Source organism: Camelus dromedarius, unplaced genomic scaffold (assembly GCF_036321535.1).
Source record: "Camelus dromedarius isolate mCamDro1 unplaced genomic scaffold, mCamDro1.pat HAP1_SCAFFOLD_37, whole genome shotgun sequence".
NCBI lineage: Eukaryota > Metazoa > Chordata > Mammalia > Artiodactyla > Camelidae > Camelus > Camelus dromedarius.
The window spans coordinates 1,212,677-1,238,500 of record NW_026989785.1 but is presented as its reverse complement, the minus strand read 5'-3'; the positions used below and the strand labels follow the sequence as shown (position 1 = coordinate 1,238,500).

The following is a 25,824-nucleotide window of genomic DNA, read 5'->3' as shown; positions in this document are numbered from 1 at the left end:
CAGCTGGACCGAGGGTTGGAAGCTGCAACTCCGAGCCGGGGATCGGCCCCAAAGGCTTCTCAGCTCTTTCGCCCGGTAGGACTTTGGCTCCTGCCCTGGCGCCCCGGCCACAGCTGTCCAGGGCCAAGTGTGCACCTGCCGCCTCTCGCCCCAGCCGGGCTCCCCTCAGTCCGCGGCTGGCGTCCCCTTCCCCTCTCCCGCCCGCGAGTCCTCTCCTCCCGGGCTGCCTCTCCTCGGGCGCCGGCCCGTCCCCGCCCCTTGGCGGGCTGTGTCCCGGGCGGGCGGGTTCTGCGGACCCGGACGGGGGCGGGCGGCTGGGGCTGGGGCTGGGGCTGGCCTCCGAGCGGGGCTACAGCCCGCGTCCCCCCCCCCCCCGCTTTCCCTGCCCCGCGACCCCGGGGCTGCCCTCCTCTCCCTTTCCCGCTCCCTGGGGACCAGCTCAGTGGTGTGGGCGCTGCTCCCCGGGCTGAGAGCCTCCGGCTGTGAACCCCAGCTTCTCCTGTTGGAGTCGGGAAAAGGGAGCGTCAGTGCTGAGCGAGCTTCCGTCTCCTCCCTCAGTGTTTCTGCCCCAGGTAAGTACCTTGAACACTTTCACGTGTTTTGATGGCGGTGCTTGATGATGTCACTGTTTTTATAGTGAGAGGGATTACAGTGTTGAAAGCAAGGCTTGGTTCAGTTAAAAATGAGCTGAAGGCATGAGGCTGTGACATCCTCCATCCTTCCCTCTCCCAGGGTGAAACGTGTGGCCGTCGATCTTAAAAAGATAGTTACAGTCCCTAACTAGCCCAGCCCAGCTAGGGTGTGTTAACAGGAACAGCACCACCAGAGGCGTTGGAGACTCAGGGACTTTGCAGTCCTAAAGAGCTCCTGGCAAAATTTGGTTTGTTTTGGTTTTTTTGTTCTTCTTAAATTGTGGGGCAGACTAGTAGTATAGAGGGAAAAATAATTGTCAAGAAATATTTTTTCATTTAACATCTTTATTGTGATATTGTTCACACACCATGAAGTCCACCCACTTAAATGCTACAATTCAGCAGCTTTAGCATATTCACAGTGGTGCAACCATTAATATTCCAGAACGTTTTCATCACTTCAGAAAGACCAGTGGAAATGAATGACCTATCCACCCCTTCCCAGTGCTGGTTCTAAAGAATTTTCTTGGTTGTTCCTGACCATAAATTATCTTGTTACCCATAAAAAATCTGGTAGGAAATCTAAACAGAATTGTATTGAATCTGTCTATCAAAGCAAGAAGAATTAATGTCTTTATGGCATAAATTTCTTCTACCCATGAATATATCTCGGACCCTATATTTTCATATTTCCAGAGCCTGGCCCATGGGAAGTCCTCTTTAATTGTTGGGTTTGTGAATGATGAGATTCTATACATCGTTAGTTGCAACTGTAGCCTTTCACAGAAGAGAAAAGTAAACTCACTGAAGCCAAGTGACTCTCTGATGGTCAGAAAGAGTGACAGCCAGTGCTGGAGTGATCCAGTGGACTTGGTGTTTGTAACCAGAATTCTCCAGCACCTACAGCTAAGGGGATCAGAGTATTCTTTTATTTTTTCTAAATGGCGTTGCTTTTCTTTTTACTTATTTTTTAAAATTATTTTTATTGAAGTGTAGTCAATTTAGAATGTTAGTTTCAGATGTACAGCAGAGATTCAGTTATAAACATATGCATATGTATCTACATATGTTTTAGATTGTTTTTAGTACAACTCATTACAAGAAATTGAATATAGTTCCCTGTGCTATATAGTAGGTCCTTGTCATTTATTTTATATTTATTAATGTGTATCTGTTAATCCCCCTTTTCCTGCCTGCTAAGCACAGTTTGCTTTCTATGTCCATGAGTCTATTTCTAGCAGCACCGTATTTGCTAATAATATATGCTGGTTGGCTGCTTTCAGTTTCAGTAATTCCACCTTATCTGTGGGCATTTTCCTTCTGGTGGACCTGTGTGTGGTTTGCACACGTGATATAAGAGTTGTGTATTTGGGAGAACTCCAGGCCTCATGTAGTGCCTGGTACAGAGTGCCCACTGAGCCGATGCTTGAACTGGGAAAAAAAACATAGTAAACGTTGGAATTTCCACTATGGTTGAGACTTCCAGGTTTCCATAAACTGTTTAGCCCACCTTAATGTTGGCTGCACCCATACTGGGTAATTTGGTGGAACTTCATGGTATGGTGGTGTAGAGACGGGGCCTTGTATGCTTCTTCTCTTTCCGTTTTCTAAGACTCATTCTCCTGGGCCTTCCAGATCCTCCCCCAGAAGTGCCCAAGGCTGGCTTGGTGCTTCGCTGAGGCAATATTTGTTAATAAGGCCCTTTCCTCATCTCTTCTGAGCCTCCGTTTCCTTCTCTGCACAATGAAGAGTTAGACTAGAAAAGTGCTTTTCAGTTTCTTTTAAGCCATGTTTCCTTTGAGAAACCGAATATACAAATCTCTCCTCCCATTCAACATACAGATTTTGACACATCCTCCAAGGAGTGACATAGCTCTTTGTGGAAAATTGAAGTGATTGTGATTCCAGGTGGCACAGAAAAGACTCTTCAGACATTTATTGCAGGGAGAGGGCAGGAAAGGGGCAGTATACCCCACTTTCTAGTGTGAGCACTGGAACAGGGGCTTGGGTTTAAATACAGTGTCCGATGTGGCCTCTCTCTAATCTTTTTTTTTTTTTTGCCTCTCTCTAATCTTGCACAATGTGATAAACCTCTCTCCCTCAGTTTCTTAATGCGTCAAGTTGGGGTGATAATAATTTAAGTCTTTTGTGAAACATTGTACACATAAGACATTTGTTTCTCGGTAGAAACAAAACCTGCGAGAGAATCTGGGATTTCTTTAAAAAAAAAAAAAATCTTGTCCACAGAACTCTGTCTGTGTCTATTTTGAAGTTCCTTGAGGGTGAGTGTTGGGTCTAAAGTCCATCGTGGGACAGGTGGCCCATGGGTCTGTGTGCCGCAGATTGCCCCCTCCTCCCCAGTCCTCTTCCTCTCAGTCCAGGATGAAGTTCCCTAGTAGATTTACACAGAGATCTTGTGGAAATGGCTTTTCATTTTATTGTTTCATGAAGAAGGGCTGCCATCATGATCTCTGTAGTCAGCTTTTGGTGACCTGAAGGCTATGCAATTACGTTTTTCTATTTAATAAAATTAAAAAAAAATTACAAGTACAAAATTAGACCTACGGTGGTGGCAGGGGCTCTTGAAAGTGGGGACCATTAGCTCTGTTAGTTTCAGGTGCAGGGGCCTCTGGCCATGAGGACACATCATCGTGCTCTGAAGTTGGAGGGACCAGTGGGCTCAGTGGGAATGTTTACTGAGTGTATCTCATGGGCTGGGCATTGACCTATTTGTACTGTGTGTTCCTTATTTGAGACAGTGAGCTCATTTAACCTCAATAGCCTCTTTAATAAATTAGACTTTTTATTTTGAGATATAATGTAGATTCCCATGTAGTTGTAAGAGATAATATGGAGAGGGCCTACGGACTTTTTGCCCAAGTTTCTTTAAAGGTTCCATCTTGCAAAGTTGGGATACAATTCAGTAATGACTCACTAACACTTTGAGGTTTGTGTTATTGCCCTCATTTCTATTCATGATTAAACTGGGGTTAAGAGGAGCACACAGGCCTGCCCAGGTCACCCATGGTTAGTGTAGAGTCGGCTGAAACGTGGGCTTGGGATTTACAGGCAGTACCATCATGATGCTCTGTGGCAGGGAGCAGCATTCACTTTGCTTGTTTATTCATTCATTCAACAAGCATTTATTGAGTAAACTCTGTGGGTCAGATGCTATCATAGGTTTATCTGATTCTTCAGCAGTATGGAGAATCCGGTAATGTTTCCTTCTTTTTTTTAATCTGAGAAAATTAGCTCTGAGAGGTTATAAACTCCCCAAAGGAAATATAGCTCATAAATGAGGGATAGTAAATTTGTACAGTTCCTTCTTCTTATGCAGGTGGGACCCTAGGCATTTTACATTTTTAAACTTCCATAATCCAGATATATTCTTGTAAGGCAAGGATTTTTTTTTAATTGAATTATACTCATGTTTACAATGTTGTGTCAATTGCAAGGTGTTTTTTTTTTTTCTTGAATTTGGAATTCAAAAAATATTTTTTGAGGGGGGTAAATAGGTTTATTTATTTGCTTCATTTTTTTTAAAATGAGGTACTGAGGATTCAACCCAGGACCTCATACATGCTAAGCATGTGCTCTACCACTGAACTGTACCCTCCTCCCCAAAGCAAGTTTTCTTATCAAGTATTCTGCAGCTTAGGAGTTCAAATAAATTGGAGTTGAAATCCAGGTCTTTTGATCCTAGTGTGTTTCTTTGCATTATATCCTGCTGAGGGGTGTGGAAGCAGTTCCTTTATTCATTCCTTTATTCAGCAGTTTTGAGCACTGACTTTGCATCAGGGCCTGGCTAGGTGCTTGGAAACAGAAAACAAGAAATGACCCTTTTCTGCAGAGGGCGGAGGCCTAGACCAAAAGCTGCGTAATGTGATCTGAGCTGCGGTAGCCATGTGCAGACGCTGAGGACAAACTGTACCCCCAGCTTTGCTTGGGCTTCCCCTGCCTTCTGACTGGTACACACCAGGTCACCGCAACCCAGTGAGGCCCGCAGCCCGCAGCACAGTATGTACCTCCGTCTCCTCTTCCCTCTCGTCAGGGCCTGCAACATGAACATCCCTGACTACGTGCAGTGTGCTGAGGACCACCAGACTCTCCCCGTGGTGGTCCAACCCGTGGGGATCATCTCAGAGCAGAATTTGTTGTGCATCTATAAGCGAATCTCCTTGGTGAGGCAGATCAGCCCGTGCGGCTCGCAGTGGGCACTCTGTATCCACTAAAGTCACCACTATGCGCCCGAGAATGGGTGGAGCGACTTCCAGACCCACCACAAGGTCGTGGGCCTTGTCACCATTACCGACTGCCTCTTGGCCAAGACCTTCGGGAAGCTCCACGTGCAGAGGAGCTGTATGGCACCACGCTCTATGACTCTCGGCTCTTTGTCTTTGTGCTGCATGGGGAGGTGGCCGAGCAGCCGCGCACCGACGTGGCCTTCAATTTACAAGGACTGCAGGGTGGTGGAGAAGAGGATCGAGGACTTCACTGAGTCTCTCTTCATCATGCTCAAGTCCAAGTGGCTGGACGGTGCATCCGACAAGTCTGGGGACAAGATCCTCCTGCTCTACATCCTGTTTGAAAATGAGGACTTCGTGGGACTGGACACAGAGAGCAGGAAAGTCTACCTGGATGCCCGGCCACCCTGGCTATGTGAAGGGTTGCTTCCCTACATCCAGAAAGGGATCAGCAAGGAGGAGGGCTGTCTTGTAGCCAAGGCGTGAGGGAGGAGCAACCCGCCGGTTTTCAGACGTTTAAAAGTGAATCCGCCTTTGTTTCGGAGAGATTCTTTTAGGGTTATTATGGACACTTACTCCCGCTTTTCAGCCAATTACCCTGGTGTGACCCCTGGAGTTGCTGTCCAATAGAGTAGCCAAAGCCACTGATGCTAGGAGAGCTGGGGAGGAGGCTGCTCTGAGCTGAGATGTGCTCTAGGTCAAATGCACATCAGACGCTGAGACTTGTCTAGTAAAAAGAATGTAAACTATCTTGTTACTTTCTTTATTGATTACATGTCAAAATGATAATATTTTACATACAGTAGAATAAGTAAGATATGTTCTTAAAATCAGTTTCTAGGGGTCTTTTTTGGGGGGTTACCTCTTTAAATGTGGCAACTGGGAAACTTTCTTTACATGGCTCACATTTCATTCCTGTTGGACAGCATGTCCTGGGACAGTCTCATCCCTGTGCTTATAGATGTCATGCTGAATCCTGAGATGCAGAATGAGGCGCTGGTTGAGCTGGGGGTGGAGCCAGTGTCTCCTGCTTCCCAGGTCCAGCACCTGCACGGCTCAGGCCCTCTCTCCCTGCCTGACAACCACCATGCCAATTTAGGACAACAGAAACACTGCCAGGGGCTTCCAAATGAGCTCCTTACGCAGGGAAAGGCGTGTCACGGAGTATGGGGCACAGCAGGGAAAGATTCGTCCTCACTTTGTCCCTGTGATTAGGTCAACGGACCCACTTTGCCTTGGAAGTGCAGACGAGTTCTTCTGGGCTGCCTACCCCCCCAACTTCTGCTCTGTTTCCCTGTGTATCTATTGAGATATCCCTCGAGTAGAAGAGGGTGAGATGTCTTTGCCGAGAGGTGGTCCCCCTTTGCTGGGGAGATTGTGGGAATCTGTGTCCCCCCGGCCTACGGCCTCGGGCCTTGACTCTGGAGAGGCCTCATGGTGGTCCCACAGGTGACGGTCGGAGGACCTGGCACGTGCTGCCGGGCCCGAAGTGGAGGAGGTGTTCTGCGATTCTCTGTGAGTCTAAAATCAGATTCTACTTTCTGGTTGTTGGTAAGTTGGAGGAGAAGATGCCAGAGAATTGATAAAAAGATAGTCCAGACCAGTCCTGTGAGTGACAGGCACAGGGGACCCGAGTCCCACCTGCTTGTGGTGCCTGGCGGGCTCTGGATGAATTTTCACTTCCTCCCCGGACATACCTCTATGGCTTAAGGAAGGGGCGAGGCATATCGTGGCCATGACCTGTACTTGTCCTCGCAGGGCCCTGTGATCTACACGGCTTTCTCCCCTTCTGTTTCTTGTAGATGAGCTGGCAGATGTAGTGGTCTGGGCAAAGCTGAGGGCACAGATGCCAGCACCGTGCCACTCCCAGGCTGGCTCCATTCCCGTCACCTGTCACCTCCTGCTCAGTCCCCAGGCGTCAGTGAATGTAGGTGCATCGGTGCAACGTAAGCAGGGACCACCTTCTCCCCCTGGACAGAATGGTGGGTGAGCAGTGGAAGCCTGGAGCCCTGCCCCAGCCCCCTGGCCAGTGCCTCCTCTTTTGTCACAGGAGGCACTGGTGATATGTTTGCTCAGCAACTGCTTGGCTCTGAGTCTGCAGACCCACCAGAGAATGCCAGCTTGTTTTTGCCTTTTGAAGTGTGTCCTTGGGATTTGGCGGAGTAGCTGGTTGTGTGCTTAGCCCATAGTGGTTGACACTGTCACCATTGTTTACCCAGAACCTCGTGTACCAGGCATGGCTCTCGGCATCAAAATACAGCAGCGCATTAAACCTCCCTCCTGGTGGGTCTGTCTGTTTTGGTACCATAAGGGCTCAGCCAGCATCTGAACGTCAGTGAGATAACGCGGCCAGTGAGCTCGGGTCAAGTACGCTCTCCTCCAGTCACTTTTACTCCATTGTTGCTTTTACTATTCCACAGTCATTACTTTTTTAAACAATGCTTTGGTGCAGGAACAGAGCCTAATTCTCTCCTGTTACTCTTGGTGGGAGTGAGTAAAATTGTCCAGCTTGAAATGCGACCACATTTTGTAGCTCAAAAGCTGTCTACACGCATCTAGGTGAAGTTTAGGTTTGGGGCGCTGACCACGTTGGGGTCCCCCGGCAGCGCCGCTCGCCTCAGGCCCCTGCCTTCCCTGGAACAATAGGTGAGGGTGGGTCTCACCGTCCCCTCGTCCCTGTCCTCACCAAACTCACCTAAATTCTTGTAATTGCTGTCAGTTATTTTTGTTCTCATGTGTTTCTAATTTTCGCTGTTCCTCTTTTCCTTTTTCTATTTCCCTTTCTATCTTGTACCGCCCTGTGAGCATGTTGTTGCGTCTGAAAAGTGGACTGTGCACACCCTGCATTGGAAATAGCCAGATTGTCCTCCGTGCTGTCCCCATCGCTTTAAAAAGCAAAAACCTTAACAGTTGCCTTGATCCATATATTATCCTAGTCATCTTTTTATTTTCTAGTTTTTTGGAATTTTTGCTTTGTTAGCACATCACCCACTGGTGTTTGATACCTGTTAAAATCCTTGCTTTGAGGAACCAGTTTGGTCCTCCTTATGTTTGGTGACAAATGCGCCCTTGTTAAATTTGTTTGATTGTTTTGAAGAAGTGAGATGCGAATTGATTTAGGTGGCTGCTGAGGGATTTTTTTCATGGAGTATTTAAACTTGGAAAGTCAAAATCTACAGCATCTTCCTTGATTCTGGCTTTCACACAAACGTGCTTGGCACGCGGTTCCGGGCTGTTGCCGTGTGACGTGCGTGACGGAGCTTCCTGGCCGGTGGTCACTGGTGAGAAAGTGGCAGGCTCGGAGATGAGCAGCTGCAGGGGATGCTGTTGGAGGAAGCAGTCACCGGTTTATGTTTTTTTGTTTTTTGTTTTTTGTTTTTGCATTCACCTTCCCCGTGCCATTTACTTTACTTTGCCTTCATAGAGAGGCAGGAGCGGGTCTAAACTCCATGCCACTCTTATTTTCCCTTTACGAGGCTGGATTTTCTGAGTATCAGAACAACATGGCCTTCTCCTAAGTAGCTGGCTCACTTGGATCTGGTGGACACAGGGACCGCTTAAGGGGACCGTAGCTTCCTCTCTGCTCCAGCCAGTGGGCATTCAGAGCCGGGTCTGTGGTTTGCCTCAGCAGCCATGCAGGCCTCCCTGTACCAGCCTTTACTATTAACCCATGTTGGCAGTAAATAGCTGACTCCGTGTCTGTTGCAGCTGACGTCCACCACTGACGGCCGTGTCGTTAGTTTGCGGTAGTGAGTCTCCAACACCCCAGTCAGCCGTGAAGTGACCTTGCATTCTCACCCACACCCTGGTTCATCTCACCCGGGGAAAGGGTTTGACCACCACCGTCATGCTGGCCATGAGACCTTGTTTCTCCTTTCATGCCCTGGTCCAATTGTGGACACTTCATCCTTCACTGACTTGGTCTCGCTTGAGACAGGCCAGACTTTCTGAAAGAGTCCATCACATTCTGGGGGGGAACAGAACAGAAGTAAGAGTAGCAAGTAGGTGTCTAGGCTATCTGGGTTGGCAAATGCAGGCTGGGATCTGTGAAGGCTGGGCTGTGCCTTGGACACAGGCCTTTCCCGTGGCTCCCGATAGCCCAGGGGTCGGAGTGAGAACAGCCTTGCCTGGGTTCCCCCATCCTCATCTGCTCACTGGCAGGTGTGTCTGCTAACTCGGAACTGCCCCAAACCTCGGGCCCTTCAAAGTTCAGACCACAGGAGAACCTTGAGTCCCTTCTCCTGGGCCTCCTTTGTGAGAATCCAGTGCCTTCTGAGGTGACCAGCGGCAGGAGATGCCTCCCCCTCCAGGGAGCTCTCTTCGGAGGACTGTGACGCACTGTACCTTGCTATGAGCTTGTGGGGTTCCATCCGTGGTCCTTGCAGAACCAGACTTGAGACTGGCTTAGCGATAGAAATGACAGGACTGATTCCAGGGCAGGGCCGGTGGGAGGAACAGGGGAAATTGAATGTGACCTCAAACACCTAGGTGGGTTCTGGGTCTGTTACTAAAATCGGGAGCCTGGGAGGTACCTGTCAGGAATCGAACTCTAGAGTAAATGGTGGACATGAGGCATTTTTAAGATTCCATTTGTCATCCAAGTTAGGACTTCAAAGAGGCACTCGGGTCTATGGCCCTGGGGCTCAGGTGAAGGGGCCGGACCACAGATACACGTTGGGAGTCGTCATTCTTAGCTGGTGTTCACAGCCGTGCAGGTGGATGAGCTCATCTCGAGAGGTGCAGACTGAGGCTGAGGCGGGGCAGGGCTGTGCCTGGGTTGGAGGAAAACCCAGACCATGCAGCTTTGGTATGTCAGTCAGTGGCGTTTGGGATTTTCAGAGCAATGGCATTTATCCTTAAGGGTCCTGGGGGTGGGCAGGGCCACCCAGGAAGAAATCTGAAGGGAGGGTTGTGGCCACGCGTGCGCGTCTTGGGATGATGCAGAGGCTGCATGGTCCGGGAGGGGAACCTCCTTGGAAGCTGGAGTCGGAGTGGGGAGTGGGGAGAAGGTAGTCACACTCACCTGTGAGGGAGGGACAGAGGCCTAGGGAGTCTCCACCCTAGCGGACTCTCTTTCCCACGAACAAAAGGCCAGCAGACAGAAGATTTGAGGTGAGAAGGGACGGGCACTGGGAGAGGAGCCAAAGTGGGGAATGGTGGTTGGACAGTTCTGGAATAGTCTCCCTGCAAAATAGAGTTAAAAAAACCCAGACTCTTAAGAACATTGATAGTGACGTTGGAGGAGATAGTTCTTTTTCTGGCCTCCTAAAGTTAAGGCATGTATCCGGGGATACACAGAAGAATCGGGCAGTCTGGTCCGGGGGCTTGACCCTTACCAGGGGGAACAATGCAAGTTTAAAGGGGGAGAAGGGCAGCGGAGGGAAACTAGCCAGGCCTCGTGTCAGGTACCAGTCGGCCGCACTACTTGCGTGTTGCATTCACATCCATGTCTCCCAGGTGGGCGGTGGCAGCCCCCTTTTGCAGATTGGGAAGCCTTCTCAGAGGGGTTAAGGGATTGGTCTTTTTAGCGGCTAGTCAATGCTGTAGCAGGATTCAAGCAGGGCCTTGTCCGACTTCAAGGGCATGTTCTATCTACTAATTCCGGTACCTCCCTGTTGTACCTGGATTGGTGAATTGGGTCAGTTTTGGAGCCTTTCTCAAAAAGTACGATTTAAGTGCCTCAGGACTGTTTCACAAAGCTCAGTGTTCTTTAATGGTTCAGAAGCACCGCAGTGATTTTCGCCCCACAGAAGTAAGGTCTTACTCCTTTGACGCTGACGTGGTTGCAAATGACGTACAGGTGCAAAACCAGACTTAGCAGCTTCTGAAGGGAAACTCTCCATTTCTCCCTTGATAGGCTTTCTTCCACGGGATGTAAACTGCTGCAGCGTAGATCTGAGCTTTCCGTATGGAGTGAGGGTTTGATATCCAAAGTTAGCAAAGAAGGGTCAGATGGAGAAAATCGACGTTAACAATTTATTTTGGGGTTTCATTAGACAAGATGCACCATCGCTTAATGGCCCATATAACGTATGTAATTGAATACAGAATATTGCATTCCTTACTTTCTAATGAGAGATGTCTTGCAACGTAAGGTTGTCTGCTTTGGAACTTCAGCACAGCCACTAGGGCGCCTGTCAGTGTGTTGGTGTGATTGTATTTACACAGTGCATGTAATCTGGGCTTCCTCAGCCCCAAACACTCCAGTGCAGAATCATAGGCTGTAGCCATCACTTACTTACACAAATACTTCTACAACTATATGATACAAAAAAAAAAAAAAAGAGAGAGAGAGAGAGAGAGATTGCCTTTATCATAGTTCCTTTGATTTTGACTGCAAACTGTTATTGAGCAGCTCTGGTTTCCTTTGGATATGAATATGTACATTTCTTTGCATGTAACTTGGATTTTAGACTAGAACACCAACCTCTTGCTTTCCATGAGCCACAAATCTCATAGCCAAATGACATACGTATGAAACATTTTATTCTTTTCTTCTGAGACAGAATCCTTGAATCTGGGACTTGGGCTGTGATTTTGCTTTTTGCTCTTCCCACCCCTCTTGTTGTCTCACTCCTTTTTCCCACGTGGCCTCCAAGAGGTCATGGTCTCCGAGGAGCAGGTGGACAAACACCAGTTGGTCGCCAAGCAGTCCTGCTGTAGAGGGAGCCCAGCCAAGAGCTAAAGGACATCATCAGAGAGGGCTTCCTTGAAGAAATGGGCTCTACATTCAGTTATGAGGGCAGAGTAAGAGTCAGCCAGGAGAAGGAATCAAGAGGGTGACTCAGGTGGCAGGAGCAGCCCGGGTAGAGGCCTGGAGGCTTGTGGGGTGGGGACTCGGGGAGAGTGCACTGTGTGGTCCAGGGTGGAGGGTGCCCCTGCTTGGAAGGACCCTGCAGTGGGCCTAGGGATGGAGGGCTTTGGAGGAGCTTGGTTTTTTACTAGAACTGACACAGAAGAGGCAGTGAAGGGTGTCAGCAGAAAGTGACCCTCAGGAGAGGTACTCCTGGTTTTGCTTCTGATGTTCTACAGAAAGAAGGGGTCGGGGTGGGCGAGAGCAGCTCTGCCCGTCCCTTTGAGACCCACCCCTTCATTCATTTATTCATAACACATGCAATTCTGAGTGTCCAGGGGAGAGAGGGTGGACTCACAGTAGTAAGCAAAGTGTATTGCTTCTTGAGAGCTTAGCAGTGTCAGAAGTTGTCTTAGAGTAGAATGTTCTAGGAACACAGCAGGGGCACCTAACCCAAAGTGCAGAGGTTCGAGGGAAGGAAGGCTTCCTTGACAAACCGTCAAAATGAGCCTGGAGGCAAGTGGGAAGTAGCAGCAGGTCAGGGGGCACCTGAGGTCATTGGGGACCTGGGTACTGAGGTGAGGCTGGGCGAGCAGGGTCGGGGGTGGGGCTAGAACTCTACCAGGGAGTCTCTGAAGGGTTTGAAGTGGGGGTGACGTAATCAAATTTGTGCTTTGGGAAGGCTGTCCTGGCTGTGTGTGTGTGTGTGTGTGTGTGTGTGTGTGTGTGTGTGTGAAGCGGGGAAGAGGGGGAGAGTGCCACCAACTGGGAGGGTCATTAGAAGACCATTGACAGGCTGGGGGGCCACCAGTGGGAGAGGGGCATCGGGGCTGCTTGGGGACGGCAGGGGCATTGTGGATGCCGGATTTCCTCATGGGGAGGGCTTATTAACGGGGACCCCCTAGCGGCACCTTGTGGCTGGAAGAAAACGGATGCAGCCAGGTGGACCTTTCTCTTCTTCCCTGCCTTGTGTGATGATCTTAGCTCAGCCAACATTTGGAACAGAAGAGCTAAGTTTCAGGGTAGTCCAGGACTTTATTGAGCTCGTTCGAGTGAGATCTCATAGGATTTATGCTTGTGTTGAGATCTGCATGTTCACTTAGCTAGAAACGTCCCGTCTTTTGGATTTCCATAGGGGTATTTATTCTTGATAAAGATTGCTTTCTTGGTGAGAGGAAATTTAATACACCTGCTGTCTTTCTCAAAAAAAAATCTTATCTTTTAAGAAATTTAATATTCAAAACAATAGCAAAATTTAAAAATGATAAAGTAAGGCTTTGGTGTAGTTTCTTTGGATTCTGAGTTAATGTAGAGTTAGAGCCTCTGCATTACTTAAATAGCACATCCTTGTCAGTATTTAAAGAGCTGTTAGTGAGCGTCCCAGGCCCCACTTCTCAAAGCATCATTAAATCTTGCTCTGAAATAGTGAAGTCATAAAGTTCTTGTTGGCAGAATCCAAACAGTTGGTTTATAATTTGCAGCATAGCACCCTTTATAAAATAATAATAGGTTCAAAATTAAGAAAGTGGAAGATAATTAATTTTTTTATAGCTGAAACATAAACTCTCTTGTGTTAATGTTGCAACTGGAAATTTCGAAAAGAAAAATCCTACTGTAATATCATCTACGTGGAATACATATATGTCTATCACGTTTGCAATGTAACTGCGCAGTGGTTTTTGAAGACAGGACCATTCCAGCTGAGATACTGGCAGTGATGCTTGCTGGTTTTCAATGGAAGACCCTAAATTTGCCTACTTAGCTTTATTCTTTTCTTTTCTGTTCTCTCTCTCTATCTTTTTTTTTTTTTTTTTTTTTTGTAGTGAGAGGGCTCAGTAGTGCTTTGCCAGCATGATTTTGGGGCAATTTGGGGGCAGATATCGTGCACAAGCAGTGAGATATTTCCATGCATTTTACTTTCCGGACATCACCATGGAACATGTGGGGGTTTGTGCCTGCAGGCCGGGATGCTGCAGGACTCCCTGGTCCATCACCGTTATGTCTTGGAGCTGCTCCAGTCAGTGAATGACTTTCTGTGCCTTGGAGGTAAGGTGATCTGATGCAGATGATCAGATGTGTAACAAAGTACTGTTACTTGAAATAGAAAACCTATCAAAAATGGCTCTAAAATACAGGATGAAGGAGGAGAAATGGCTGAGCTGCTTGCATGGGGAATATTCTCAGGTGACTCCCTCATTGTGACTCCTGTCACTCCCCACCCCCCCAGCCCTGCACGGCAGTCATGCTGAAGCAAGCATGCACTTTCTCAGAAACACGCTGAATTTCCTTGTGCCTCTGTTTGTTGGCTTTTTTTTTTTTCAAAGCACATCTTGCCCTTTGCTTAAATGCCATCCCTGCCTAGTCACCTCTTACACTCATTCTTCTGGACCTCGTCCGTACATAGCTGCTGAATGGATGAACAGAATGTAGTATCTCCATGTAGTGGAACATTATTCAGATGTAAGAGTGAATAAAAAAGGAAAAATAAATAAAGGGGAATATGAAAAAGGCCACCTGCTCTGGGAAGTCCACCCTGACTGCTCAACCCGCCCTTTTCCCTTTGAAACCCAATCACTTATGCTCCTCTCTACTCTTTTTCATAGTACTTACCAACTTCTAATAAACTTTAACACTTTCAAAAAAAAAAAAAAAGAGATGCTGATACCACTTCAACATGGACGAGCCTTCATAACAGCACGTTAAGTGAAAGGAAGCAGACACAAACGGCCACATATTGTTGACTTCAGTGATCTGAAATGCTCAGAATAGGCACATGCAGAGGCAGGGAGCAGGTGATGGTTGCAAGGGGCTGGGTGGAGGGGGGTTGGGGATTGACTGCTAGTGACAGGGGTGTTCTTCTGGGGTGATGAAGTGTTCTGGAAATAGATGGTGGTGAGGGCTGCACAACCGTGAGTGTGCAGAAGACTGCTGAGCGCTGTCTCTGGGAGTGCCTGTGGTTGGGGGCGGATTTATTTTGTTCTCATCCGTGAAGAGTCATCTTGTGCTGAGGCCATTCTACTCCTGTGAGTGGTGAGGCTCAGAGACTTTGCAGAGTCATGTGTTATTTTCCCCCTTGCTGAGTGTAAGCAAAAAATTTTTAAGCCTGAGAAAGTGCTCCATCTGCAGAAATGTCTTTCAGTTTTGCATGGTGTAAAAATCTTGAGAGATTTTTAATCGTTGAGGACAGCCTGTGGGGGGAAACAGCCCGTGAAGCCTGGGTGACACTGGGAAGAGCCGCGCTTCCATCCCTGACAGGGGTGGGGATTTCACCCCCGTTCAGGCAGTGAAGGGCCCAGACCCGTGAGCGGAGTTGACAATCGTGAATATTTACGTGTATCCGCTGCTTCATCTTGGATATTAATTTCAAGCTGAGTCAGTTTGTGGCGGCAGCCTCATCCTACATCAGGAATCTATACTATCTGCTCTTTGAGGTGAAGACCTGACAGACTTGATTATTTAACAGTCTCCCTTGAATTGATATCTCAGATTCCTTTGTCAATAGTAAAACAGCAGAAATATAGACGTCCTTTAATGCCGATGTGACCTGGAGCAGGTTTAGTCTCTGTGCCTCAGTGGCCTTATCTGCGGGTGGGGAAGATGATAACAGTGCTTCCCTCAGAGGGGCTGGTGAGGGGAGAGTGAGGAGCACAAAGGGAGGACTTACACGAGATGCTCATGAATGACAAAATTTAGTGCTCTCAGCCTGGTGAGGCCTCAGGGGCCGAGATGGCCGAACAGAGCAGTCCTAGCCGGAGCTCGATCCGTGTTGGCAGCTGTTATGATCAGTATCACCACTGTGGGTTATCAGGCAGTTTTAAGACTTGGTAATAGGAATTCATGAATAATGTTAAAGATTAGACAACTCAGATCCGGTTTACTTAGTTCTCAAGATTTCCTATGAGAAATGGATATTTTTCCCCCATCTTTAATCTGAGTTGAGTCTCTAAAAAACTTCTGTATTCCTCCATCTTTTTTATTTAATTCTCCATTTCTTGAAAAAAAAAGTCTTTAAATGGAGTTACTGGTGTCTGAACTGAGGGTCTCATGCATGCTGAGCACATACTCTCTCAAGTGAGGTATAATCCCCCCCGTGATTTTTTTTAAACTTTTCTTTCTTAGTATTCAGAGGTTAGAGGCCTCTAATTCTTTTTCTGGAGACATGTCCATGAACCTGTAAATCTATAATTAGTGGACAAAATTTGGTTTATGAAAAAATTCTATAAAACTTTCTGCAATCCATTCAAAAGGAAATGCTCATTGACATAAAATGTTTCTCCTTTATGGTGATTTCTAATTTTTTGTCTGCCTTAACTTATTAAAAGTAATCCTCATCATCATAATGACCAAGCTTGCTCTGAGTGGACACCTCCCTAAGGCTAAAATGCTTTCCTCATGATTTACCTCATAGCAAGTGTTTAAGGGTAGGTATCAGTGTCTCCTTTTTTGCAGCTGAGGGATTGAGAGATGGGGCAGCTTGTCCAAAATCTCACACAGCTGGCGCTGGCAGACTCAGGGCTGGAACCCAGGCTGTACAGGATGCTTTCTCAATGGCTCCTCTGATCAGCCCCGTGTTGAGTGGTTTCCCGAAATACTGTGAGTCCATAAATGAACGACTTTAGCGGTCTCAGTTGGATGAAGCCTTCAAAGGAGACACACCAGTGAGAATGTGAGACAGAGTGGCATAAATTGAAATTGTACATTTTCACAAATGTTGCATTCTCAGGCAATGACTTAAAAAGTTTATATATTTTTATTTTAGTGCTCTGTAAACACTAAAAACAAAACATTACAAATGATTATAATGCAAAATAGGAGTGGGCTTTGAAAGTCCAACCATTGCTAATGATGTTGCTTGTTTTTCTCTAGTGGTGCTTATTGACAGAAAAATTTACAAAGACTGAATATGTTCTATGTAGTCTTAGTATGGAGGAAAGTTTTGTCAGTGAATATTGTAAGTAAAATCTTTACTCTTTTCTTTCCTGATGATGAATATGTAAGTTGTTTTCATGGCTTAAGTACATTTCCTCATTTGTGAAATTTGAGTGATGCCGTTTACCTTGTTTGACTGTGAGATGTAGACGCCTTGTATACGAAGCACCCAAGAGCTGCTTAGTAAAAATATGCTGTCACAAGGACAGATAGTTTAGAAGGATCAACTCTGAATACTAAAGAGGGTGGCTTGTTTCTGATGCATATTCAATATGCATATATATGAATATATGAATATGGCTTAAAGTAACAAGGATTCAGGGTTTTGTGTGTGTGTGCAGTATGAAGGTTTAATGAAATCTGTATCATTCTAGTGAGACAGGGACTTGTTAAATCACCTTAAGCAGACGGCCTTGAAGATTATTTACACAGAATGTGTGTTGTTACAACTCAGAATTCATGTTGCCGTGTAACCATCCACTCAGACATTTAAATTCATAGAAATCTGACCAGAACTATTAAGTTTAGAAAAATCCACATTGATCACTTTAAGGGAATAAGCTTCTTTCTTTTGTGATTAGAGAAATTTTGATTTATTTTTCTGCATGCTTAATAGGTTTTAAAATATCAAAACATTGATTTGACATGTCACTTTTTTTAATAGAATAAAGCTCATGCTGTTTTAATGTGCAAATAAATGTTTTTGTATTTCAATACACTTGTATGATTTCCTGGCTCTTTGAGAAGTATTTTGCAAGATACTTAGATTACCTACTGTTGGAAAAATACAGATGTGACTTTTATGAATAGAGGTCTAGTACAGATCTGTTGGTTTTTGCTACAGTGCATGACATGAGGCCTAGGAGAGAGAGCTTTGCTGCTGATTGCCGGAAGGACAGATCCCAGATCTCAGTCTCCCCTCCTGTAAAATGAAGTGGCTGGACTGGATTCTTTCCTCTTCTAAGATGAGTTTCCATGAGCCTGTGTCTTTTGTTTATATTCAAGAGTATTAGCAATGTCAGATTAAATACTGAATACCCCTCCCTTCCCCGAAGCAAACTGCAGTATGTGCTACATAAGCTTTTAGTTATCTGATTCTTGTTTCTGATTCAACAGGCAATTTTTGTGTTGCATCTTTCCCGGCAACCTGGAAGGTCTTTTTAGCCATAGGAGGCGCTGTTGCACCTTCATACAGTCTTAATTTTCCTGTTTGTAAAAGAAGGCTTAACAAATATTTTTTTGCTTTGATTCCTTTGCTTAGTGCTTCAGAATAGCACAATGTCTATTATGTCTGTCTACCTGGAAAAATTATTCTGCTTATGTCTTTGTTTTATTCTGTCATCTCGCTGTGAACATTTCAGACTTGCTGTGCAAACAATGGCAAAATCGGTCTTTTATTCCAGTGTTAGCAACCAGTGAGCCGGGATTTCATAAAGCAGCTAGAAGCGGCCTCTTGAGCACCTTAAAGCTGAAAAGTGTACTGAGTTCCCTGAGTATTGACCCAGCCGCTGTGTGTCATTTGGTGGGAGGTGATTTTGTACATAGAAGAAGGGGTGTAGTGATTTGACTTGGGTTTGCGTGCACGCGCTGCCACTGAGCCACGTGAGCCTGAGTCAGTTTGTTCTGAGTTTCTCCCTCGTCTGTGAGATGGGGATGCTCGTATATGCTTTGCAGAATTGTGAGAATTAGAAATTATGTAAATTGTTTAGCACAGTGGGAATGTCAAAGGGCTCATAAAGTTTAGCTCCTGTTTTGTATGAAGCCATCATTTTAGAGTCTTTGGCAATTACTAAGAAACAGGAAAATAAGAAAAGCTGGTTTTATGATGAAAGATATTTGAGGGGGTTCCATAGTTCCTATACCCATAATTTAGCATCAGCAAAGTCAGGACCGTTACACAGTCGCCCTGAACCAATGTTAAGCCACAGAATTTTTTGGTACTTCATATATATTGGGGCTTAAGTGGACCCAATACTTATACACATGTTTTCTCCAGCAGCCAACTGAGAGATGACACAGAAGAACAGACAGGCGATAAATGTCTCCTTTATTACTGATGAAGCCACGTTCTCCATGAAATTCAGGGCTGTGGGAAAATGCGTGTCATGATACTGTGTCCCAGAATTAGAGACTCACGCAGTCCCAGGTAACTCTGGGCCACAGCGAGCCTTCCCTTAAGATGATCAGCCCCATCCTGCACAGGGCTGCCCTGCCATGGAGCTGAGCATCCCGGGTGCTTCCCAAGGGTGGCCAACACTGGAGGGAAAGGAAAGGTTTCATATGCCCTGCTTGTCTCTCCGGACTCACACCTCAATCTGTTATTGTGAAGAGTGCTAGCCGTTGGCCAGTGGTCAGGGGTGTGAAGGGGGAAGCACTCTCCATGGACCAGAGGAGTGTGGAGGAGGCATCCCTTCTCTCAGTTTAAACAGGTGGTGAGATGCAAGAGAAGGGTGCTCTCCAAGAGTTTATAAGAGGGGAAATAAGGATTTCATTTGGGACTCAGACTAGCCATGAAACACAGAAGATGATTAGTAGGGAGACTTGTAAATCACTTTCTTATTAAATTCACATTTGTTGAGCACCAAAAATGTGCTACATTCTTTTCTGAGCGTTTTACAGAAATGAATCCTTCAATCTTCACAACAAGTGAGTAAGGGAGATTTGATTGTTATCCCAGGTTTACAATGTGGAAATTGAGGCACGGAGAGAGTAAGTAAGTTGGCCAAGGTCACAGAGCTAGTAAGTGGCAGAGCTGGTATTTAAACCCTGGCTGTCTGGTTTCCAGGCTCCCAGGGATGGGCTTTGGGTGTTTAGAGGTATCTGCATCCCTGGATCTCTGTACCTCTGTGCATCACTTAGCCCAGAAAGGACAGGGAAAGGAGAGTTACACAGGTGCTCACAGTCGTGCCTCAGCCACTGTCCACGGACAGTGCACCGTGATTGGCGTTAAATGTCTTCTGGGCAGCAGATCTGTTCGTATAACAGAAATTTAGTCCATTGAGTTAATCTAGAAACCCTTCCTGCTCTGCTTCTGTCCATGGTTGCCATGTGACTGCCTGCCCGTGATTGGGCCGTTGAGGAGAATCTGTACTCATAGTTGAACTCTGATATTTCAGTCTGGTTCGTAGTTTCACATCTCCTGTTACATTAATAAATTCAATTTCTGGTTTTCTTGCATCAGTCTCTCATGAGTTTGGTTAATGTGACATCAGTCCATGGGAGCCCAGGGTTGTTGACGGTATATTTTCCGAGCACGTCGTGGCACTTCTACCCGTGCGGACCTGGGTGGAAGATTTCCGCCTTCTGCACTGATTTCTCCAAACAGCAGGGTCCTCTCCCACCCCCGGATGTGAGGCTGGGAGCTCTCAGAGTAGGCCAGTCAGAGGCCAAGTCCACCAAACAGAAAATAATGAAGTCGTTGGAAGTGGGTTTAATAGAATAAAAGGGCTTCCAGGTAGTCCGATGGGCTGTTCGAGTCCATTTGGTGAAAAGCTATCCACTGTTTCTGGTTGAGCTGCTTCTTTGTTGTTGAAAAGTCTGGATTACATGGAGGGATTTTAAAAAGCAGAAAGGTGTGATTTCATGTGGTACATCCACACCGGTGAGAAGTTATGGATGACCGCCTGTGTGAGGCACACAGTCTTACAAACTTCATAAAACAGCTTTAAAAGCTCTGCCATCTGAGTGTACTTCATATGGGGTCCAATTCATGACTGGGCATGCTGAGAGGGCAAATAATTGATAATGGCAGAAAGGACACGGAGGCATCAAAAAGGTCTCAGTATTGTTCCCTGTTTAAAGGATGTGGCACAATGTAATATATTTGAGCTGGTTCTTCACTGAACAGTTTTGAGTGTTTTCTGGGACTCCCCAGTGCACCAAGGTTCCGTGCAACTGGGTGTCCCCTCAGTGCAGCTCTGTCAGCGCTCATCCTGGGCTGACGTGGTGTCACGGGGAGCAGGACGGTCAGCGTCCCCGGCTCCTCCGAGCTCCGTTTCTTCATCCGCAATGCTGGGTTTCTCTTCAGTGTCTACTTAGTAGGGTTGCTGAGAATCACACGTGATGGTTTTCAGGGGCGATTTGTGGTTGTCTCTTTGATTGTCATACAGTGAATATTTGATAGAAACTCTTGTTTTTATTAAAATTATGGCTCCTAGATTGCAGTGGTTTTTAGTCTGCATTTACTCTTTTTATAAATTTATTCTTATTTTTAAATAAGCACTTATTTTTATTTATTTTTATGAAGGTACTGGGGACTGAAGCCAGCACATTGTGCATGCTAAGCAGGTGTTCTACAACTGAGTAATACAGACCCTCCTTGTCTGAACTTAAAAATAAATATTTCAATACACAAAATAGCTCTTAAACACCATCATGGGACCTATTTTCTGTATAGACAATTGAATACATATGCTATTTCAATAAGAATAAATGTTGTTGGGTCATACTTTCTGAATCTGTTTACGTGTTTAAAAACGATCATAGGTAGTGATAAACACGAGTCTTGGATCCACTACTTAGGGTCTGTTTTTCCATCATGGGAAATTATATTCTACAGAGAAGGCTAATTGGGTCTCGTTGATATTTGGATGATTTAGCAGATGATGAAGGCTTTCAAAAGCTAACAGTTTTGTATTTTAAACTAACTACAAAGTTATCTTCTATAAATTGGAAGTCCTCAGCTTGTGAATTGCCCAGTAATTCAGTGTGTACATGTCTGTGTCTCTGTGAACGTGTGTGTGTGTGTGTGTGATTTCAGGAAGGTAGAAATAAGTTCCATATAGCCTTCTGATACCTCTCTCTTCCAGTTCAAGGTGTAGGCATATATTTATACAAATAAATTGATACTCTTTTGTCATTTGGCATATTGGTGGGAATAAAAGGATCTCATACTTGTTTCAGAAGGGTTGGGGAGAATGAGCTTAGAAAATAGGAGGAGATAGAGGCAGGAAGGTTCTTTACACTTTGTGCAGGATGAGAAACAGTAGCTTTTCTTTTTTCTACTAAAGCAAACTGGCACTGAATTGTAACATACTATTACTCAGAATTGCTTTTCTGATCAGATACGAGTGCCTCAGATTTTTCAAGGCAACATGAATGATGAAATGTGTTTTAGCAGTTATCTTTAAATGTAGTTTTATTTTTTAAGTAAAAGGCTATAGACTGTTCTTTCTTCCAGCGTTACAAGAAGTTCCCATTGATCCAGGTACATGAAAATTGTGCTTAATTTCTCCGGGTTATTGTTTTTTTTTAAGTGCTTGTTTCATTGTGGTGTGAATGAATGTTTAAAATTTCTGGATTTTGATGTTTAGAACATGCTGATTTATCAGAACTGTTAAAAAACTGATTGCTGTTTGGTCCTCGTTTGGTGGGGCCACCTATTGATTTCTGTTGTCTGTTAAAGAGGGAAATTCTTCCTCTAGCCTGTAGATCATTAAGCGAATGGTTTGCAGTGTGCCTTTAAAATTCTTTGAATGCATTGAGCATGTTTGTCCAGTGAATTTTGAATTGACTCATAGTAATGACTTTGTTTGATTCTGTGGCTTTTGCTTCTCACCACATGAATTTGAATTCTCTGTTGCATTTTGTATACGTGTTCTTAACAGGGGAAGAAATTTTGCATTTTTTACATAGGTCGGTTTTCCTATCCCCTCTGAATGCCTTCTGTAATTGATACAGCGAAAATCTGTTATTGCAGTGCTTAATTATTTCATAAACTATTTTTTGGCTTAATCAGAAACAATGACAAAAAATGATAATAAAAAACATGAAAAACTTCCTTCCTTTGAAGAATAGAAATGAGGTGGTCAGGCTCACGCGTGCTTTGTACCTGACACCCTTAATTTCATGTCATTGTGTATCATGATTCGGAGATGGAGTTGCTTCAGGTTTGTAGATTTTTGTTTTAACATTTGTGTTGAATTCATTCTCTAGGCTGATGTTTCCTGTTGCGTTTGTGGAAAGTGTAGGTGAAGGGAAACAGATGCTACGTTTTGTATTCAGGAGGCCTGAGTTGCTGAAGAGAATAGAGTAGAGGGTGGGCTGAGGAACAGAGTGACACTCCCTCACCTCCAGGCTGAAATTGATGAACAATGAAATCAATTAGGTGTATCGGTATTTATTTGACCAATAGAAGTCAGAGGGCCCAGACTGTCTAGTTATGCGCAATGGATAGTACTGAATTCACCTGCAGAATTAGGTGATTTACCAAGTAGAAGCAGCTTAGAGCAATCAGAAAAATCAGTTCTATGATGAGATATAAAAAGAATATAATATCTATTATTTCTGAAACTTTTCTATGTTAAGTTGTGTAGAGCTAAAATTAAGTTCCAAGCACCAGGAGTTACGAGTCTGGGTGGTTCTGTGGGATCGTTATTCAGGGATGTGTCTAGACCCTGCTGGAATGGCCGAAGCTGGCAGGAAAAGACCCAGAGCCAGGATTTGTCATCCTTGGGTGTCCTCCATAATGGTTCCATGTGATAGCCCATGATTGGGTTAACAAATTTAACAGACTCCAGACGCATGTGAACCTTAAGAAGAAAAAGTGTGCTTAGTAACTGCTTTCAAGCAAGCACCTGTGCATCCTCACTCCTGTCTCCTTGCCATAAAAAGCAGAGACAATGCCTTGCTTGCATATTTGAGGTTTTAGATAGCACTCTGTTCATTGCACAGCAATGACCCAGGCCCTCAGCTATAAATGCTGGGCGTGCGTGCTGTTAGATAGTCTATTATCCCCAAAACACGGACCTGGCTGGACTGGTGGTCTGCTTTGTAATGAATATCTAAACAATTTATCTTGTTCCCCTCTCCCCATGACTCCCCTAAAGTAAACTAAGCCTTTTTACTCATTGTGGATTCTACAATCTCTGTCTCATCCTGTCTTTCCCCAAGTTCCTGTTTACTATCACACAACTGTTAAAGACTATTTTCTTTGATTATACACAATAAATATGGGAGCATTTGAGAGGCTCTTGGAGTTGGCTCCCTACTCCCTCTCGCTTTCTTTCCTTTTTCCACAGTCTTGAGTCATTCATTCCATGTCGGTAAGACTTCTGCCAGCCAGAACCCACAGTTCCAGGTGAGAAGGATGCAGACTTTATCTCTCCTACCCGAGGGAGAGAGAGAAGAGAATTGAGATCTGCTCCCCCGTGGTCCCTTCCTGCCCCAGGGCCATTCCAGTTCACCTGCAGCCTTCTGGCCTCTGCTCTCAGGGCCTCTGTCCCAAGACTGACATCAGCCTTTTTTTCCCTTGTCAATATTTCCTGTGCCTTTCAGGAGTTGGTCTCTTCTCTGCAATTCCACCCTGGCAGATGTGATGGTGGTCAGCGTGCTGGTGGGCCGTCATTTGGGGACTCCCAGGAGCCATTCTGATACTCCTGAGTCTCTCATTCGGGGTTACAAAACTGTCGAGAACCGGAGGAAGCCCATTCACGTGAGGTCAACACAATATTACATCACTTTCATTTTATTTTTGAATTTTCATTGGAGAAATTATTTGTAACAAACTTTTCCAGATTTTCGGCCGCCTGCTTTCCTCACCACTATTTCCTTGTTGGCTCTGGTGCTTGTTTAAAGAGCCAGGTTTCTTCTCTGGTCATTTCTAGCAGCTGGGCTTGCCGAATCCTTGATCTGCATTTGAAGCAGAATGCTTCTTCGTGATGTCAAACTGATTTTCCTTGTCATGTCTTAATATTTTGTGTACACTCAGCAACTGTTTCAAGTGAAATGCTCTTGTCCAATTTCGGTTAACTCACATTTGCTGATCTCCTGCTTTCATGCTGAGGGCAGTTTCTTCTTCCTGTAATAAAATTTAGCAATTTGCATTTACTATGGGAAGGTACTGGCCCGAGGTGCTCTAGTTCTTAACAGTTTTAATAACAATTCACCCATTAAAATGTACAGTGGTTTTTACTCTATGCCCAGAATTGTGCATCCCATTCAATCTTAGAACATTTTCATCCCCCCAACAGGAAGCTCCTTACGCATAAGCAGACATCCCCATCTTCCCCATCCTCCCACAGCCCCAGGGAGCCACTTTTCTCTCTCTGTGGGTTTGCCTCTGCTGGAAATTTCATGTAAATCGAGTTACTTCATGTAAGTGGAAGCATCTATTGTGACTGACTTCTTTCACACTGAGTAACGTTTTCAATATTTGTCCACGTTGTGGCCTGGGTCAGTACACTATGCTTTGCTATTGCTGAATAATATTCCTCTGTATGGCTGGGCCCCTCTGTTTACCCATTCATCACGTGATAGGCATTTGTGTTGTTTCTGCTTTTTGGCTGTGATGAGTAATGGCACCGTGAATATTCCTGTAGGAGTTTTTATGTGAACATTTGTTTTCAGTTCTCTTACGTGTGTGCCCAGGAAGCAAAATTGCCTGGTTATTCAGAAACCAAATGTTCAACTCTCTAAGGACCTGCCAGGCGTTTTTCCAAAGTGGCCAGGCTGTGTTACACCCTCACCAGCAACGGCTGCGACCTCTGCATCTTCTGTGTCCTCATTAGTGCTTGTTACTCTTTTTTTGATTATAACCTATTGTAGTGAGTGTGAAGCAGTTTCTCCTAGTGGTTTTGACTTGATTTCCCTTACAGCTAATGATATTGAACATCGTTTCGTTGTGCTTATTGGTCATTTGTATATTTTCCTTGATAAATGTTTTTCAGATCCTCTATTCATTTTTTAATTGAGTTGCCTTTTTATTGTTGAGTTGTAGGAGGTTCTTTTTGTTTTTGTTTTTGTTTTTTTTTTTTTTTTTTTTGGTAGATACAAATTCCTTATCAGATAAATGATTTGAAAAAATTTCTGCTGTGTGTTGTTTTTTCACTTTCTGGATGGTGTCTTTGAAGCAAAGTTTTGAAATTTGATGAACTCCAATTTATCTCTGTTTTCTTTTTCCTTGTCCTTTTGGGGTAATATTTAATATCTGAGGTATTTTATTTAAACTTTTATATATAAAATAACTTAATTATTAGGACCGTTCTAGGAGACGGGTGCTGTTGTTGTCCCCAGTCTATGGATAGGAGACTGGGATGCAGAAAATTTCACTGACTTATCAGTGTCAAAGCTACCCAGTGCTGTGGGAGTTCAGACCCTCATGTTTGTCCCCAGCATCTGTGCTCTTCACCACCATGCTCCACTCCTTCCTGGAATCGTTAATGAAAAAGTATTTTTTGATTTCTTGTTAGTTTTTGTTTTTCTCATTGGGGCCTCATCTCCTCATTTT

General features: G+C 45.1%; 1 pseudogene; it reads left to right on the top strand.

The window, feature by feature from the left end:
- The window catches only part of LOC135320654 (trafficking protein particle complex subunit 9-like), a 117,890-nt pseudogene continuing 92,066 nt past the window's right edge, over positions 1-25,824 (top strand).